General features: G+C 34.2%; 1 protein-coding gene across 3 annotated transcripts in view; it reads left to right on the forward strand.

The window, feature by feature from the left end:
* Positions 1–17582, forward strand: part of LOC126773897 (uncharacterized) — a 234069-nt gene that overhangs the window by 49481 nt on the left and 167006 nt on the right. The window lies entirely within an intron of this gene.

Consider the following 17582-nt stretch of genomic DNA (forward strand, 5'->3'; position numbering starts at 1 on the left):
CGAGAATATTCGTGGTCTTTTATCTTCCAAAGAAGTTTCACTTGAAAAAATACTTATTTGAATAAAAACATTCTTTATTTAATAAAAGTTATAACAGTTATATAATAACACAGCAAACTTCCCGATTCAATGTGAAATAAAAACGTGGGTAAGAGTTACACCCACAAGTCACAAAAGCCCCGGGCCGAACGCTACTTTATTCCCCTTAGGTTCGAGTCGCTCATAATTTCGACAAAACGGCGATTTGCTGACAGCGCAATCCTTCGCCCACGCTCCAGTCTGTCAGAGCGATGTGATAAGCCTAGATAATTGCGAGATAACCGCACGCCTAACAGATGAGGCCTGCTGATGTTTATTTTAAATTATCCGTATAATATCTAAGATCTAAGGCTTGAATAAGTTATGGATAAGCTCTCAGAGTGTATACTCGTTTTACAAATGACTTATGAAGTCGACGTTTGTGTGAAAACGCGTTAAATATTGTTGGTGAAATTTTATGTCATTTTATTATATATAACTTGCACATGGTTTGTTGAGGTCATTTAATGTTTTTTTTTTAATAATAGGTAGACGTTTACCATAATAATATAAGGAATTACGGATATGGAAATGGACTAGGTAGATTGTAAGTGGTCACCATCACCTATAGACGTTGGCGCTTTAAGAAATTATATAATTAGCTTTACTTACAACGCTAATGCACCACCAACTGTAGGAAATAAAATGGTATATCCCTTGTGAATGTTACACTAGCTCACTCACCCTTCATACCGGAACAAAACATTACAAAAATACTGATATTTAGCAATAGAATATTTGATGAGTGAAAAGTCCAACCACCTTGTGCATTATGATCAAAATAGTTCATTGTTTATATATTTGTTATTGTGATAAGGTACGTCGTCGTTCGCTGCAAGATAAAATCATAAAGAAACGGTTGTGGCCTCCGGCTGAATATTCTTAATATTCAGTGTGGGTATTTACAATCTATCGGAGCAGCAATTCTCTCGGTACTGTTTGTTAAGAATTGATATTGCACAGCTTAATTTATTGACAGGAGCTTGTATGGCATTGCAACAATACATTTGTTTATGTGCTCACTTATTACATAATACTCGCACTATGAGACGACTGCGGGAATTAAAAAAAATAAACACGCGTGCGTTTTCAGTGCGACACTTTGTTTCAATATGGTGAATGATTTTTTTTATATATGTCTTGATATATAAAATAATAGATGTTTTAAATCATAAATAGAATGGATACAGTGGAATTGAGGAACGGATTAATAAAGCAAAGTATTTCGTTACCTGAAAAATTTAATATCTTAAACATTATTACGATAAATTTGTTGATATACACATGTTTGACGATTTTAACATGTAAGTCGTAGCCGAAGATTGCGGATGCAAATTCTACTAAACTAATTTGTGTTCGAAAAATTCATCTTATGCTCGGTAGTGAACTTGCACGTGTAGAATAAAAATTATACGTCGTATTAGTATTGCCAATGTTCAATTACTTTCTCGTAAATGTTCGTCGTTACTGTGTTTATAAATGAATATTTATACAATGTTTATAAGATATCTATGCTAGTCCAGTACAGGGGACAGGGCAGGCTATCTTATAATAAGACTAATGAGACCGGTGGACGATGGTCACCCGCAACCCGCAACTGGACCACTTTCCGATCTATCGGCTTTGCTCGGCTTTGTTCGGCCTCGGTCGGGTCACGTGAAAGTTAGATTGTAAACAATGCTGAGCGGTTTTCAGATCAGATTTTGTTAATTAAATTAATTTTGATTACTATTAATAAGGGAAAGGTGAATAAACAAAAGCACAAATACTAATTAACATTAGGTTAATCTATTAGTGGACTCGTAGTTAACTTTAAATTTGCAGATATAAATACGTTATTAAATATTAATTATGTAACGTTATTTGAGTTATTTTATATTCAATTTCGATGCTTAATAAAACTTAACTAACTTTATAAGTATAGGATAAGACCTGTAAGTCTTAAAATTGTTTGCGAATGGATGTCATATAGAGAAAAAAAATAAAATTATTAAATTTTATAGACTAGAATAGACTAGTAGATCAGCTGCGACAGCCCAGTGGTTAGAAGACGAGAATCCTAACCGATGATTCCAAGATGAGAGACAGAATGCCCGGGTGTGCAACACTAAATTTTCAGGTGCATAATTTGTGTTTATAATCTCGATCTTGTTGATTAATCTCGAGCTCGGAGGTAAAGGAAAATATCTTTACTGATTATCAGTACTGCCAAGAGTATCCCCATTAACCCGCATTATAGCAGCATGGTGCACCTCCAAACTTATTTCTCAAAATGGAGAGAAGGCCCAGCAGTGTGATATTTACAGGCATTTACTTTTTTTTGTCAAAAGGTTAGAAATAATAAACGGTATTAAAGTTCTAAAAAAGCCGAGATGGCCCTGTGGTAAGAACGCGTGAATCTTAACCGATGATCGTGGGTTCAAACCCGGGCAAGCACCACTGAATTTTCATGTGCTTAATTTGTGATTATAATTCATCTCGTGCTTTACGGTGAAGGAAAACATCGTGAGGAAACCTGCATGTGTCTAATTTCACTGAAATTCTGCCACATGTAAATTCTACCAACCCGCATTGAAGCAGCGTGGTGGAATAAACTCCAAACCTTCTCCTCAAAAAGAGGAGAGGAGGCCTTTAGCCCAGCAGTGGGACATTCACAGGCTGTTACGGATTACGGATTAAAGTTCTACTATTTAAGGAATAGTAATTGAGTTTAATGAATAATGCGCCCTTCTAAACATATATTATATTATGTATATGATATTACAATATATAAAAGTCCTATATGTACCCTCCAGAGCCCATAAAATAATTAGTCAGTTGGGTGCAACAATATATTTTTGAATTTATAATATTAGTATATTCTTAATTTTTTGTTAAAAAAATTGTGTAAGCAATAATAATCTGGTGAATCGCTTTACTCCAAAAGTGTGTCATCATATCTAATATATCTATAAATATATATAATAATAAGTCATTAGTAACAAAAAAACAAAAATAACAAATTTGTTTTCACATCACAAATCTGTAGATAATTTCCTGCTGTAATGACAAATTGTTAAAAAATAAAACAATACAAAGTGAGACGCGAGGAAGTCGTTAGCTTCACGTAGGTGACACAATGAACAACATTTCAAACATTTCATTTTATGTAAGGATAAAATATCAATGAATTGATACTTGTTTGGTGCAAAATTAGTAAAAAAAAGAGAATTGACTGAGTTTTTTTAAATATTTTAAGTAACTGTTCTTTCTCCTATTTGTATGATCGTTTTGATAAAACGAGAGAAAAGTCTCCGATCTTGTGTTCTAAAAATCGATTTGGTTTTATTATCATAGCTTACTGTTCGTTAAAATCATGCTGGTGCTCAGCTTCAGAATTCTCTCTTGAGGTGGTTAGTGTAAATCCATCTTGAGTAGGTACCATCCTTTTTTTTTTTTTTTTTTTTTTTTTTTCTCGCTGGAAAAACACATTTATGTGTTTCCCCCACATAAGGTGGGGGGGTATGTGGGACTCGCCGGCGCTGAAGGCGCCGGAATACCCACTAAAAACCAGCGGTACCCACTCCATCTTGTCGGGGGACGTCACGGGATCGCTTGCGCATACTACCGTGCCGTCCCGACGGTTGGCCCGCTTTTGCGGGCCTCCAAATCCTAGGGGGTACTCGGGGTACAGAGACCCTCTGGCCCCGGCGACACTCACGGCGGGAGGAGAAGATGCGCATAGCGCTGGCGTCTTCTCCCCGGTCTTCTTCGATGAAGCGGGTCAGCGGAGGCACTCTCCTCGCGCTCCCGCTCCGCGGCCTCCTTCTGCGACATGACATTTTCGCAGAAGGAGACCATCTCCATCCAGCACCTTTCGCTACCAAGCATGGCATTTATCACGCTCGGCAGCGAAAGGTCTCCGCCGATTAAAGTCGCAAGGGAAAGGCGCTGAGGCCCCCAAGCGGCACACTCCATCAGAGTGTGGCATGCCGTGTCCGTAGGCGCACCACACTCGTGGCAGGAGGGCGTTACCTCCCGCCTGACTATTCCGTGCAGGTACTTACCGAAGCACCCATGTCCAGTAAGCACCTGAGTCAGTCTGAATGTCAGTGTGCCGCCTTTTCTCGTTACCCAGCGACTCAAGTGGGGACGGATCGCCTCCACTGTCGCCAGGCCTGCTGATGGGGACCTCAGATCCTCCTCCCACCTGCGAATCAGGGCTTGCTGGGCGAGAGTCCTGATTCGCAGCACCTCCTCCAACCCTGGACGGTCGCCACGCGACCTCACTTCCGCCCGGAACCGGTACACTTCCGCGAGCACCTCCGCCTGGAGCTCCCAAGGCGGATCGCCCGCGAGAAGTGTTGCCGCCGTCCACGACACCGTACGATATCCGCGTATCACCCTCACCGCCAGTAGGTACCATCCTCTCATAATATACTTTACAACCAAACAGCAAAACATAGCAATTTTGTATTCCGGGTAAGTGAGCCAGTGTAATTATAAGCACAAGGGACATAATATCTTAGTTTCCATTGACTATTTCAGGGACGATTAATATATCTTACGGTACCAATGTATATGGGCGGGTAATAACTTACCAGGAGTCAATCTGGCTGCCTATATTAAATATAAAAATGGGTCCACGTTCAGAGTAAGACACTATTGACGCAGGTCTTTGGGTTGTTATTTATTTTACCGTCATCATTAAGCCAAGATGGTCAAGTGTTTCGAAAACATTATTTTCATTGTTCATCACGTGCTCAGTGGTCAAGGAAAAGATGTCACGTGTCGCAGCACGTGTTGCATAACGTCCTGCTACATTTATATCCACCACACCCCATTGGAGTAACTTTGTAAAATAACCTCCAAACATTCTACTAAAAAGTGACCTAGAAACGGGACATATATGGATTACTTTACTCATTAGACAATCCGTAATAGCCTGTGAATGTCCCACTTCTGGGCTGAAGGCCTCCTCTCCCTTTTTGAGGAGAAGGTTTGAAGCTTATTCCACCACGCTGCTCCAGTGCGGGTTGGTGGAATAGACATGTGGCAGAATTTCAGTGAAATTAGACACATGCAAGTTTCCTCACAATGTTTTCCTTCACCGTAAAGCAGGGATGAATTATAATCACAAATTAAGCACATGAAAATTCAGTGGTCCTTGCCCGGGTTTAAACCCACGATCATCGGTTAAGATTCACGCGTTCTTACCACTGGGCCATCTCGGCCCAGTTTACACTCGGCATTAGACAAATCATAAGCCATTATAAAATTGTTAGATTTAAATAAACTTAAACAGGTGTTGTTATGGCTTGCTCCATTAGGAGAAATGGATGTATTTGGATTCTAAACTACTGTCCATTCTATTCCAAAATATTTTTTGAGCTAATGCAAACATCACGTACTATTCTATTTAGAACAAGTAATGAAATTACAAGCGTAGAAAATTGTTAATATATAGATTTTTGAATTAAAATAGCTATTTGATAGTACCGTAAACTGAATATAGGGTTATTTTAATAGCTTACATGGCGTTTGCAAAGGCGATATTATCAATATTATCTGGTTAATTACAAGGAGCTCTCTAATCGTGCTATTGTAATTGATATGTTGGGTTACGAGATAAGTTCCATAATAGTTGAGCTCTGCAGAAGTCTGGTACAGGACACTTAACGTAGAACTGTCTGTAATTACTATCTATGCTAGCGATGAACGATATATCTTACAAGAAAATCGAGTGGTTATGTATTTATGACTAAGAATTGTGGTTTAAAATTTCGATTTCTTGTAAATGACAGGATTTACGAACGTATGGCGGTCGCTTAGCGAAGAATACCAAGTTTTTCAAATGTGTAATTGTTTTAGCTCGTGGATGTAAGAGCCGTTCTTATTATTGACACGTAACTACTTGTTTATTAGAGTAAGTTTCTCTGAACTAATAATGTAGGTACGGCATACCTTCTTTCTCTGGCGTGTATGACTTTAAGAAGGTTCCCTGTCTCGCTGCTTCTAGTGGCTAGCTTAGAGGCTGCTGATTGCGAGGTCATAGGTTAAAATCCGTTAAAAATTATTAAGTTTTTCTTTCATTTAGAAGCTGGTGGTATCGATATTCCCGTGTCCCGGAAAGTACGTTAAACCGTTAGTCCTGCGTCTGAAATCCCTGTCGTGTCAGATAGCCATCAGATCATGAGAGTGAGAAAATAGACAGTGCATCTGTCTTTGCGCACACAATTGAGCATTATAATTTCTCCTCCATTTTAAAGTGGCTTTTCTCCGTTAGAATAACCACCGTGATCGACTTCGTTCAGCTGGACATCATCACCATTAAGAATATAACTAATTAATAAATAAATAGGACCATACTTATTATTGTGAATAGTTAGTTGGTTAATATTTTATACTTCTAGTCCAAGTTATAATAAACTTATTAGCGTAGACGTATCACAATATTTTGACTTAATTCATTTTCAACGCGAAAAAAAATATGTAAAAACGTGTGTGTACTCCTTTATTTACCCGATTGTACAATCGTACGAGACTATCCCGTTCAGTACCATACATTTATTAAAATGATAATGGCGAATATCATATAATTTCAATTTGCATACACAATATCATGAATGCGAACTTCATCCATACATTAAGGTATATCTACACTCCAGCATAATGATTAAATACTATCAACCCACTTTACTTGAGGGCAAATGCAAAATGTTACCTGACAGTAGCTCGATATAATTATTATAGAGGGGCTATGTAGTTGGTTCTTGCGGCTTCGTTCTGTTTTCGTTACTGAGACTTCTACTATTGACATTGTTTCCATTATACCCAAATTTTTGTTGACGAGTTTTCGTACGAACGTTTTTATAATGATGATAATGCTAGAAAATCGGTGATGGATTATACAAATTTGGATTTTCCTAGATGATACACTACGAATACCCAAATCTATATAATCTATGATCTGAAAAAGGCAGCGAGACTCGACTGGATGTGGAAGGCTGGATGTGGAGATCTGTGGCACACCATAAGAGAGAATTGGCTGAATAATCATGATGGTGTTGAATGAAACTATGAAAGTCGTAAAAATGTATTTGGTACCAACAATAGAATGCATTTTTAAAGAGCCGATATCAAGTCAATTAAATGTGCATTAATATATTATAGTGATTTATACTTCTTGCCAGTGTTTTGGATTAAGGTGATCGTTGACATTTTTTCGATTTCTTCCAAAATTAAATTATAAAAAAAGAAAATAATTGAACACGGAAGGTAATAGAGATGTAATTTTATTAAATTGCATCTAAGAATACTTTCATTGTCCACGTAACCGGTTGCGAATGACTGTTGCTTTTATTGTCGTCCACTTGTACACACATTACATAACCGTTGTTGTTGTAACAATGGCAATAACTAATACCTTATGTTACGGTGCACGCGGTGACGAAAGTTGAATGTTTTATGCGTCTTGTTACATTTTAAAATTATGATGAATTAATACCTAGTTGTAACGAATGGTGAATCGCTTTATACGTATAGCACTTCCTCTGGTGAATAGATTTATCAACGAGATCCATCATGTCTTTATGAAGTCGCTTTCTAACGAAATAATTAAAAGTACTTGTATCTTTTGTTTGTAAATCTATTGAGATTCTAAATGTATTGAGATTGCTTCGTAATAAGATATCAATTCATCGATTTACGGTGAAGGAAAACATCGTGAGGAAACCTGCATGTGTCTAATTTCACTGAAGTTCTGCCACATGTGAATTCTACCAACCCGCATTGGAGCAGCGTGGTGGAATAAGCTCCAAACCTTCTCCTCAAAAAGAGGAGAGGAGGCCTTTAGCCCAGCAGTGGGACAATCACAGGCTGTTACGGTACGGTAAGATATCAATCGAATGCGTTTTAAAATTCGATTATCGGTAATTTATCATTCTTTATATAATGGAAAATTTAAGTGTTAAAGTGTTTTTTAATTCCACCAGGCGTTCAGGGGAAGATAAATAGGTTGTTCTTTTTTAATTTTATTTGGACTTCTTCGACTTAGAAATATTTAACGTATCAGAAAAAACAATTTTCATTACTTTTCGTCAGAGTAAAATAAAAATAATGGAATTTGTCACATCGAACTAGATTTGTTACGATTCGATTTGACTCGATTATATTTGAGTTACTTCGGAGGTATCATTAATTATATTATATATTAAATTATTTCTACGATTTCAGTTATGTATATTTAGTTACTGAAACTATTTTACAAGAGTAACATTGGAGTTGTATCCCTACTTGAAGGAAAACCTCAATAGTATGATATTAATCAATAGTAATTAGTATGATACTATTAAATATAAAATGTGCAAATTATATGATGGTTGGCAAACTGTTGCTTAATGTCGAAATATGAATTATTTTTATTTATATCATTTTAAACGAAACAATATATTTTTTATAATCTTCAAATTTAGTCCAGTTAAGATTGTAAAATATTGCATTTCATAGTTCAGATATATTTAATAAAATAAAAGTTGATTACCGTTAGTTAGATTTTGCAATATATATAACATAACTTTGAGGTCATTCGGGTCTCGAAACTTTAATAGTACGTAATAGAGTAAATTAACTTGACTCCACTTATTACTGGTTTTTGAAGGATGTTTCTCATTTAATTGTTTTGTATTTAATCAAAGGAATTAAATTATTTCAGTAGTTAGTTATCTAACTATATCAAAAGTTAAATTTTGTTTTATATTAAGTTTAAATCTAATGCATTATCTTTTTGCGGCCTAATATATGTATAAACTTTGCTTAGCGACTTATTAGTTCAACAGAGATTTCTCCCTTTCTCTCAACATTAATTGGACATTCAAAAGAAGAAAACACGAAATTGTATAACAATTTTTTCTTATAGTATAGATAGGCGGAAGAGGAACAAATCTAGGAAGCTGAGTTCAATTAACGTTTTGTATTTGTATCGATTTCAAACTTCGCTTATTATATGGTATTCGTAAATTTTTTTTCTTTTTTGGAGCCAGGAGACGGTTCAATAGTAGTTATAACTTCAACAACTTTCGTTAGTAATAATAACTTCGATATTTTACTCATTTGGTTTGTTTTTATAAAACATTACATTTTTTAACATTACACAGAAAAAATGCTTTTCAGATTGTTAAAACTCATTTCCCTATTCATACTAACTGTAAGAAAATAGTGTGTCATTGTCGTTCTGTTAATGATTATGATAATATGAAAACTATTTAAATAATAATTGGTTTATTCGCATTAATAGTATTTAATGTTCATGTATTTGTTTAACAATAATGAAATAATGTTAATCTCGAGAGATTTGATTATGTACATAACGTTAGTATTTATAGAAAACAATCGTCAATTTTTTATTTAATGCAAATAAAATGACTTAATGTACTCCATTAAATAGTTTTATGTCAATTATAAGAGATTTCTCTGGTCATTTTAAATGACGGCTGTGCGTGCAGAAATTGCTTTTATAAAAAAAAATTAATGTTTTGAAAATAACTTAGATATAATACTTTACGTAAAATTAAATCATAAACAATAAAATATTCTTTATAAAAACATAATTAATACATTTTTTTTATTTACAATATAAAATTAAATATAATAATAGTAATAAAATTAAATTATATATAATAATAGTATTGGAATCCGCCTCGTGCCGCAGTATCGAAGTATTAAAAGCACATTTATTATCAAAGCTTAGAACTAAATAAGAGCCGTTAAAATGTTACTTATGTAATTAACTATTTAATTGATATATTTATTATGTCAAAAAATCAATGAACTGTAAATGTTTATATATTAGTAGTTGAATATAGAAAATTGTCGTAAATTTGTTATATAATTTTAAAGGTACTGTGACTTAGATGAGCATAAATAATAATAATCGAGTGTGACGAAACAAAAGATTCTAGTAATATTTTATTATACGGATCAGCATTTTGCCTTTTTTATGAACCGCTGCTCACTTATTATTACTACTTATTTATAATTTAAAATAGTTTGGCAAACTGATCCTAAGTGTTCACCACCGCTCATAGATAAAATTAATATACCAATGCATTGTAATAAATATTAACGTAACTTTAACGTATTGAAGTAAGGGATTTACTCACATCGCTAATACGCCACCAACCTTGGGAACTTATATTTATGTAACGGTTATAGATTATAAATATTTATTATCAATCATAACCAGGTCACAGATTAAATAACAATAAACTTAAGGATAATCATGTGCAAGTTTGAAATGCGAACACATTGAAATTGAAATAACCCAGAATAATTATTACTTTTCAAGGTAAATAAATTACCATAGCCCAGTAATAAATTACGACAAGTGTAATTTTAGCGGCGGCGTGGCGTTGTAACAGCGGCTTGCGCACGCGCCGCTCCCGCCATCTTGTTTAATCTAGTGCCGTTGATCGCGGAAAAGCGCGCCAACTACAACCTTCAACGACCTTCGCTCTCCGACCGTATTCACGAACATAAAACGACGTAACCACCCATGTGAATTTGAACATTAATTTAATTTAAATTCATAATTAACAGGATTGTTATTCCTTTGAAATATAATAATTATTGATCACTTTTTGTTGTATACATAAACGACCTGCGTTTGTTCTACAAACGTGGTACGTTTAAATTAATGCAAAGGACCCATAAATCGATCTGTTCCCCCAGTAAAATACTTTGTCACTTTTAAGCGACTTATAAAATTTGAATATTATTATTGTGACATTGTTTTATGACAGCAATAACGCCTGTTTAATACCAATGTGTATTTATATAGCCGGTAGTCGACGATAATAATTAGACGTTTGACTGGAATGTGGTCCAGTTGAAGTAATACGAAATGCCGTGTTGTAAAGATCAACGGTAGCGGAGTAATGCCATATTTGGATGTTGGTTTATATCATAGCTTTAATATTTCGTTGTTTTAAGCAGTGTTGAGATATTTAAGGCATGGGAACTGAGTGTATTTAAATATAAAAGGTGACTAAATTATGTGTATGTAGGTAGTATTATTAGTTCATAAGGATGTAGATCTCGAGGTCCTAGGCTTATACCCAGGGCCGACGAAAAGTTACCGAGTTTTTCTGTCAAGATTTCTCAGTCGCCGCCTAAAGTTTGTAAAGCCTTTGATACTGCGCCTGTACTCTCTCCATCGTCGTCGTCCTCCGATTGTTTCGCATTGCTGTCATTTGGATTATGAGAACGCGAGAGAACTGAGTGTGTCTGTGTTTGAACTCGAGTCCTATAATATCTCATGTGCAGTTGGATATTCTCTCAGTTGAGAATGGCCGCAGTGACCAAAATTTGATACGAGTATTTCGTCATCATCATCTTGGTCTTTCGTCTAATCAGACAGCTTATATATATATTTATAAATATACTTGTGATTCCAATAAATTTAAAGATTTATTTCTAGAATCAGTCATGAAGAATAAACAAAACACGTTGTCTATTAAATTAAATATTTATATTAAAAATATAAATTCTATATTTACTTGGTGGTAGGGCTTCATGCAATATCGTCTGGGTAGGGATCACTACAAACTTATCAAATATGCTACCGCAAAATAGTAATTCTGAGTATTGCTGTGTTCCAATTTGAAGGGTTAGTTAACCTGTGAAAATACAGGCACAAGACAACGTTTTAGTTCCCAAGGTTAGTGGTGCATTGGCGATGTAAGAATTGGTTAATTACAGCACCAATTGGCGGTGGTGACCACATACTATTAGGTGACCCATTTGCATGTCCGCCGACCTATTCTATAAGAAATAAATTTTAAAATTAATTTCAGTTTTTCATTAATAAAAAAATATTTAAAAAAATCGTTAATGATTTAATCTATTATTTTTGTTTAATTTAGTTGTTTTATCAATAACCCGGAATCTATATTGTATTCACTTCAATTGTCTTAAATCTAAACTACTAACTCATAGACACCTCCGGCAACAGATGCCTATAATTACAAGCACGTTATGTTCCAACACGTTATCGTTCGTAAATAAATCGTTCGCGCACATATCATCATGACACTGCATCGAGCTGCACATTTTTCACTTCCTGCTACTGATTTACAGGTTAGCAGCAAACTGCTACCCTCGGGAAGGTTATTACAAAAGATAGTTCCCGAGAATAACGTGTTTCGATTAGCGATTGAAACGCTCAATTTTGTCCGATGATAATAAAAGATTATAAATTTTCTTAAAATGAATGAGGTGTATGTAAAACGTTTGTGTTTATTTCATGAGCGATATATTATACGATTTGAATTATAGGAATATTTTTTTAAATGTTCATAATGTTAGGAAATAGTTTTCTAAGATAAGACAGGAATATTTTAATTGTTTTTAATAATATTGCTATGACAAAGAATTGGGTAACAGACAGTTTTTAGTTAAAGTTAAGACAAATTTTATAACAAAATATTAGTTTTGAAATATGAGTCAAGTTAAATGAGTTACACTGTTAACATAAACTACAAGCAGTGAGATAAATAGTAGCTATTCAAATTGCTGGCCTATCTTCCGTAGCGTTTATCGTAACTTAAAACAACACATACAAAACAGATCATAAACTCGGGATGAATAATGTTATCGCTATTAAAAAGAAGAAATCGAAACAATGCGATCAAATAAACGTTCCAGCGTTTGCGTATAGCTAATAAATTATAATTTTTGATTAGGCAACCGCTATGCGATAGCAGTTAGGAGCGGGACAGGTCGCGTTGTTCCGATGCAGATAGCCGAGTTTGCGGCGCAATTGTCCCATCCGCGCCCGCGCACCATTGTGCCAGTGGGAACACGGCCTTAATTGCAGTTCTGAATAAATTAAAAGCGGAATGCTATCGTATACGGCGTGTAGCTCATAGATCTACGAATCGTAATAACCAAATAAATAAATTGATTAAACTTATCCTTAATTACATTTTAATGAATCGTCAACGAGTCTCAGTATCTCTCTTAGTGATACAATGTACTGGACATTGTGTTACTAAGAAAAATAGTGAAAATTTATTTTAACATCGCTTTCAATTTAAAAAAAAAATATTTATCTTCTCAAATAAGTACACTTACGTATTTCTTGTTCGAAACTAAGTTTCAAAATTAGAATAGAATAGAATATGCTTTATTGTACACCAAAAGAGTTACAGAATCATTTTAAACACAAACACAAAAAAAACGAAAACTATTTTGTACAAAAGGCGGTCTTATACCTAAAAGAGCGATCTCTTCCAGACAACCTTTGGGTGAAGGACATGAAATAAATAAAGCGGTAAGTAGGTGTACTTATCATCTCAATTTTTATTTTTTAAATATATATATACAGTACTATAGCTAAATATACATACATATAAATAAATAATATATACATAAACATACATATTATTAAAGTTCATGCGTCATAATATATATTTTCAAAAACATGTAAACCTAACAGCCTGTGAATGTCCCACTGCTGGGCTAAAGGCCTCCTCTCCCTTCTTGAGGAGAAGGTTTTGAGCTTATCACCACACTGCTCCAATGCGGTTTGGTGGAATACACATGTGGTAGAATTTCAGTGAAATTAGACACATGCAGGTTTCCTCACGATGTTTTCCTTCGCCGTAAAGCACGAGATGAAATATAATCACAAAGTAAGCACATGAAAATTCAGTGGTGCTTGCCTGGGTTTGAACCCACGATCATCGGTTAAGATTCACGCATTCTTACCACTGGGCCATCTCAAATATGTAAACGTAGTTATAATTGATATACGTATAGATATATTAGCTGCAAGTTAATAAGTAAAATATATGTATTCTTAGCTCCATGTTGAATTTTGCGCACGGCTTATAGTTATCGCATGTTGTTCAAGTTGTTTGTTAATTGAAATGCGTGTAAATAGTTGTGGCGTTCACAAGGGTCTACGAAACCGCTATTACACTTGCATCGGCTCATGATTCTTCCTGACACATCCATCTCGAGCGATGCATAGATGAACGGTATTTTGAGAAGATTTTAATACCCTTACGTAGCGGAGAAAACAATGATTTTTGCAGGACGACGATTTCGAAAACCTTTGTGTTATATCTCTATTAAATATATTATTAAGGGTCAGTAGGATACCACAACTTTTACGCTTAAATAGAGGGGTAAATAGGAATGATAGTATTTTACTTAAAACGAGATTTGCTACTATACTTTTTTTTTAATTGCCTTGTTGATATAACGGCAAAAGGCAATAAGTTTGCATATCCCGAAGTCTTGCTTTCAAAAGCTGTGTCGAGCAAGTTATTGGGGTTTACTGTTACGAAATTGCCTAGAAAAGCAAGTAAATACCTTAGCTCGTGACCTGATCTCTCTGGTCACGTAAATGTGCCTGATCTTTCAGTGTTTGTGTCGGATTATGAGAGCGTGGCGATTGAAAGTGCACTAAAGTTTTTGCAAACACTTGCGTAGGTTGGTGCCTTCGGTGCAACTGGCCAGTCGTTGAAATTGGCAAAATTTGGAACTATACTATCCCACTACATTGAGTCCCCGCAGTACTGCGGCGTTTTCTTAGCTTGAAACCCGCAATCGTCAGTTAAGATTCATGTGATCTAACCACTAGACCAACACAATAGTAATATCTCGAAATAGTTCATAATGTCATGAAAACGAACTTAAGTGATTAAAGTGTATTATCGCTGGATTTGAGAAAGGCTATCCCCTTATATCGTAGTTATTATGCATATAATATGTACAAATCTTATGTTATGTCACATTTACTGTCGGAACTTGTTGCCATTACTTGTGTTGAGTTTATTTGATTAGATAAATTCTTATCAATTAGCAAGCAGTGCCTATGTCAATTGGAACCACGTTATTTATATCCTAAAATTAATAGGAATAATTGTTTATTCAGCAATATTATAAATGCGAAAGTAACTCTTTCTATTTGTTACGCTTTCATGCTTAAACTACTTATCCGATTTTGACGAAAAGGGAAGCAAGCTAAGTAAGTAGGCAAGCGGGAACCCTACCAAATGATATATACTTTTTTTATACCTAATACCTGATCCATCCCACATTGCACGGGTGAAGCCGCAGTCGAAAAGTTTTTTTTAATAAAATCGACTTGTATCACTTATTTAATATATTTGTACATTAATACGTTTTTGGACTATTTGAAACTTAACGTTTTACATTATAAAATAAATATGAAGCTTAGTTAGTTAACAAGACGTCAAATAGTGAAATCAAATCAAAATATTCATTATTCTAGTATGTTCTTGTTAGTTGTATTGAATTTGAATTTACATGATTATTAAAATAAATGGTTACACAAACCTTAGTAATTGCATTTATTCTGTGTTTCAGTTGTTTTCCCTAACTTTGAGTGAGACAGATAATTACTTGCAACACAAGTGTGATATTTTAGTTCAGATGAATAATGTCAGCTTAAACATTACTAAAACATATTTACAAATGCTATTTTCAAAACATGTAAGTAATTCGATAAATCTAAATATATAGTAAACATATTAATAAGCTTAAAATCATTGTTCTCTTTTTTAGTATCATTACACGAACCATTATTACTTTATAATTCAAACACGAGTACAGCGGACATAAATGTTGACACATTCTATATGAGTATTATTATAATGACAGAATAACTAAACTGTACAGTGAAATAAGATCATGTAACCAAACTTGTTGTTTTTAATGTCGGTATTCAAATGGGTATTATATAATGACCTGTCAACAATGATGTGAATGCCTAAACTAAAATCGTCAAGGCAGAACAAAAGATCTACAATCGGCCACGCACAGCCTCTTATAGCCGATAATCAATCTAGTTTTACATCTGATTAGGTGCAAATTACAATACAAATAGATCAGTCACGACTTGGACTGAACAGAATATGTAATGCCTTACATTATGATTGAAACCGTTTTAAATTACACTCTATACAGTTTAAAATAAGTTCATTTTACTTTATCAGAAACTGTCAATAATACGTTTAAAATCGATGTACATATTTACTTAAAAGGGTCCTACTGACTAGTTATTAGTTAATTGATTTCAGTCTCTGCTGTCTACATAATATGATCGAAATTTTATTTTCTTGAAATGGTGGTTATTTCCTTTTAGAGTTGGCGGTGAACATGACAAAGTCTTTGCACTTACGTCAAGGTGACATAGGATGCTAATACCTATTGTGTTAGTGCTAAAAATCCGTGACCTTACACTGTATAAAGTTCACTAATGTGCAGATGGCACGATTTTACGCACACAAACATACACGTACTGGATACAAAACATTCAGGAATAGGAAGAGATCGGAAAATGTTTGTACGATTACATAATTTTCAGTAGTTTTTCTCACGTCGTAACGATATTTACATAGTTTAGACGGCATACAAAGATTTTAAAGTATTTTGGTTTGTTTTTTTAAGTATTGAAACTTTTGAACTATTACAGGTTTTTATTTTAGGATTTAGCAGAAACTCAGCCTTTGGCAATACAATCGATCCTATTGACACCAACTATTGTCTTTATAGATAAGTCACACTAACTAAAAATAAAAATTGGTAAAAATTTAATGAAATCTAGGTCCGTATTTTTCTCACATTATTATTAATTATTTAAATTGTAATATATTATAAATGAATGGTTTTCGTAAACAAATCTCCTATTGCTTTATTGAGTTAAGTTATGGTATAATTACATTTCTTTTTATTTTTTAACATAATATGTAGTATTTATAAGAAGGTTGATTGAAGTTCACCAGCCATATAGTCACTGGTAGTCTTTCCAGGTGTTTATTCACGAAGGTTACTTTAATTATCAGGAGGTCAGTAGAAACCTCCCGACTAGCATTAGTCACTGGCACTTAAGAGCTTTAAACTTCAATGGTACCATCCATACCGTTGAGTGTTACATTAGAGGCATAATCTTCCATCTTCTATATAACATGGTTAAATATTTTGTATATACCCATGTTGTATAGAAGATGGAAAATCAGTTTTAAAAGGAAATTTAAAAAAAAAACATTGTCGGTTTGGAGAAAGAATAAGCAGAGGATTGTTAAATTTGAAAAAATATTTTATTTTTATATGCATTTTATTTATACAAATCTATAATGTATATTAGTAAAAAGCATGATTTGTACAATAGCAATTTTTCTTTATATTTTGTATAATATATTGAAGTCCTCGGTGTAAATAATTCTTGTCAATACATGAAATAGTATTTTATTTTAATCTATTGTACTCGTCCGAATATCAGATTGAATACTACATGTGACAATTTTTTTTAAATATATGTAGGCGGACGGGCAATTGGATCGGTTGGTATGTGGTCAACACCGCCCATAGACATTGACGCTGTAAGAAATAATAATTCCGTTCCATTCCTTACATCGCTAAAGCATTAACAATTTGAAGCTGAAGTTTCACTGGCCCCAAGCAAACTACCATCAAGTAAACTAATATATTTTAAT

This window comes from Nymphalis io, chromosome 15 (assembly GCF_905147045.1).
Source record: "Nymphalis io chromosome 15, ilAglIoxx1.1, whole genome shotgun sequence".
In the NCBI taxonomy this organism is placed as follows: Eukaryota; Metazoa; Arthropoda; class Insecta; order Lepidoptera; family Nymphalidae; genus Nymphalis; species Nymphalis io.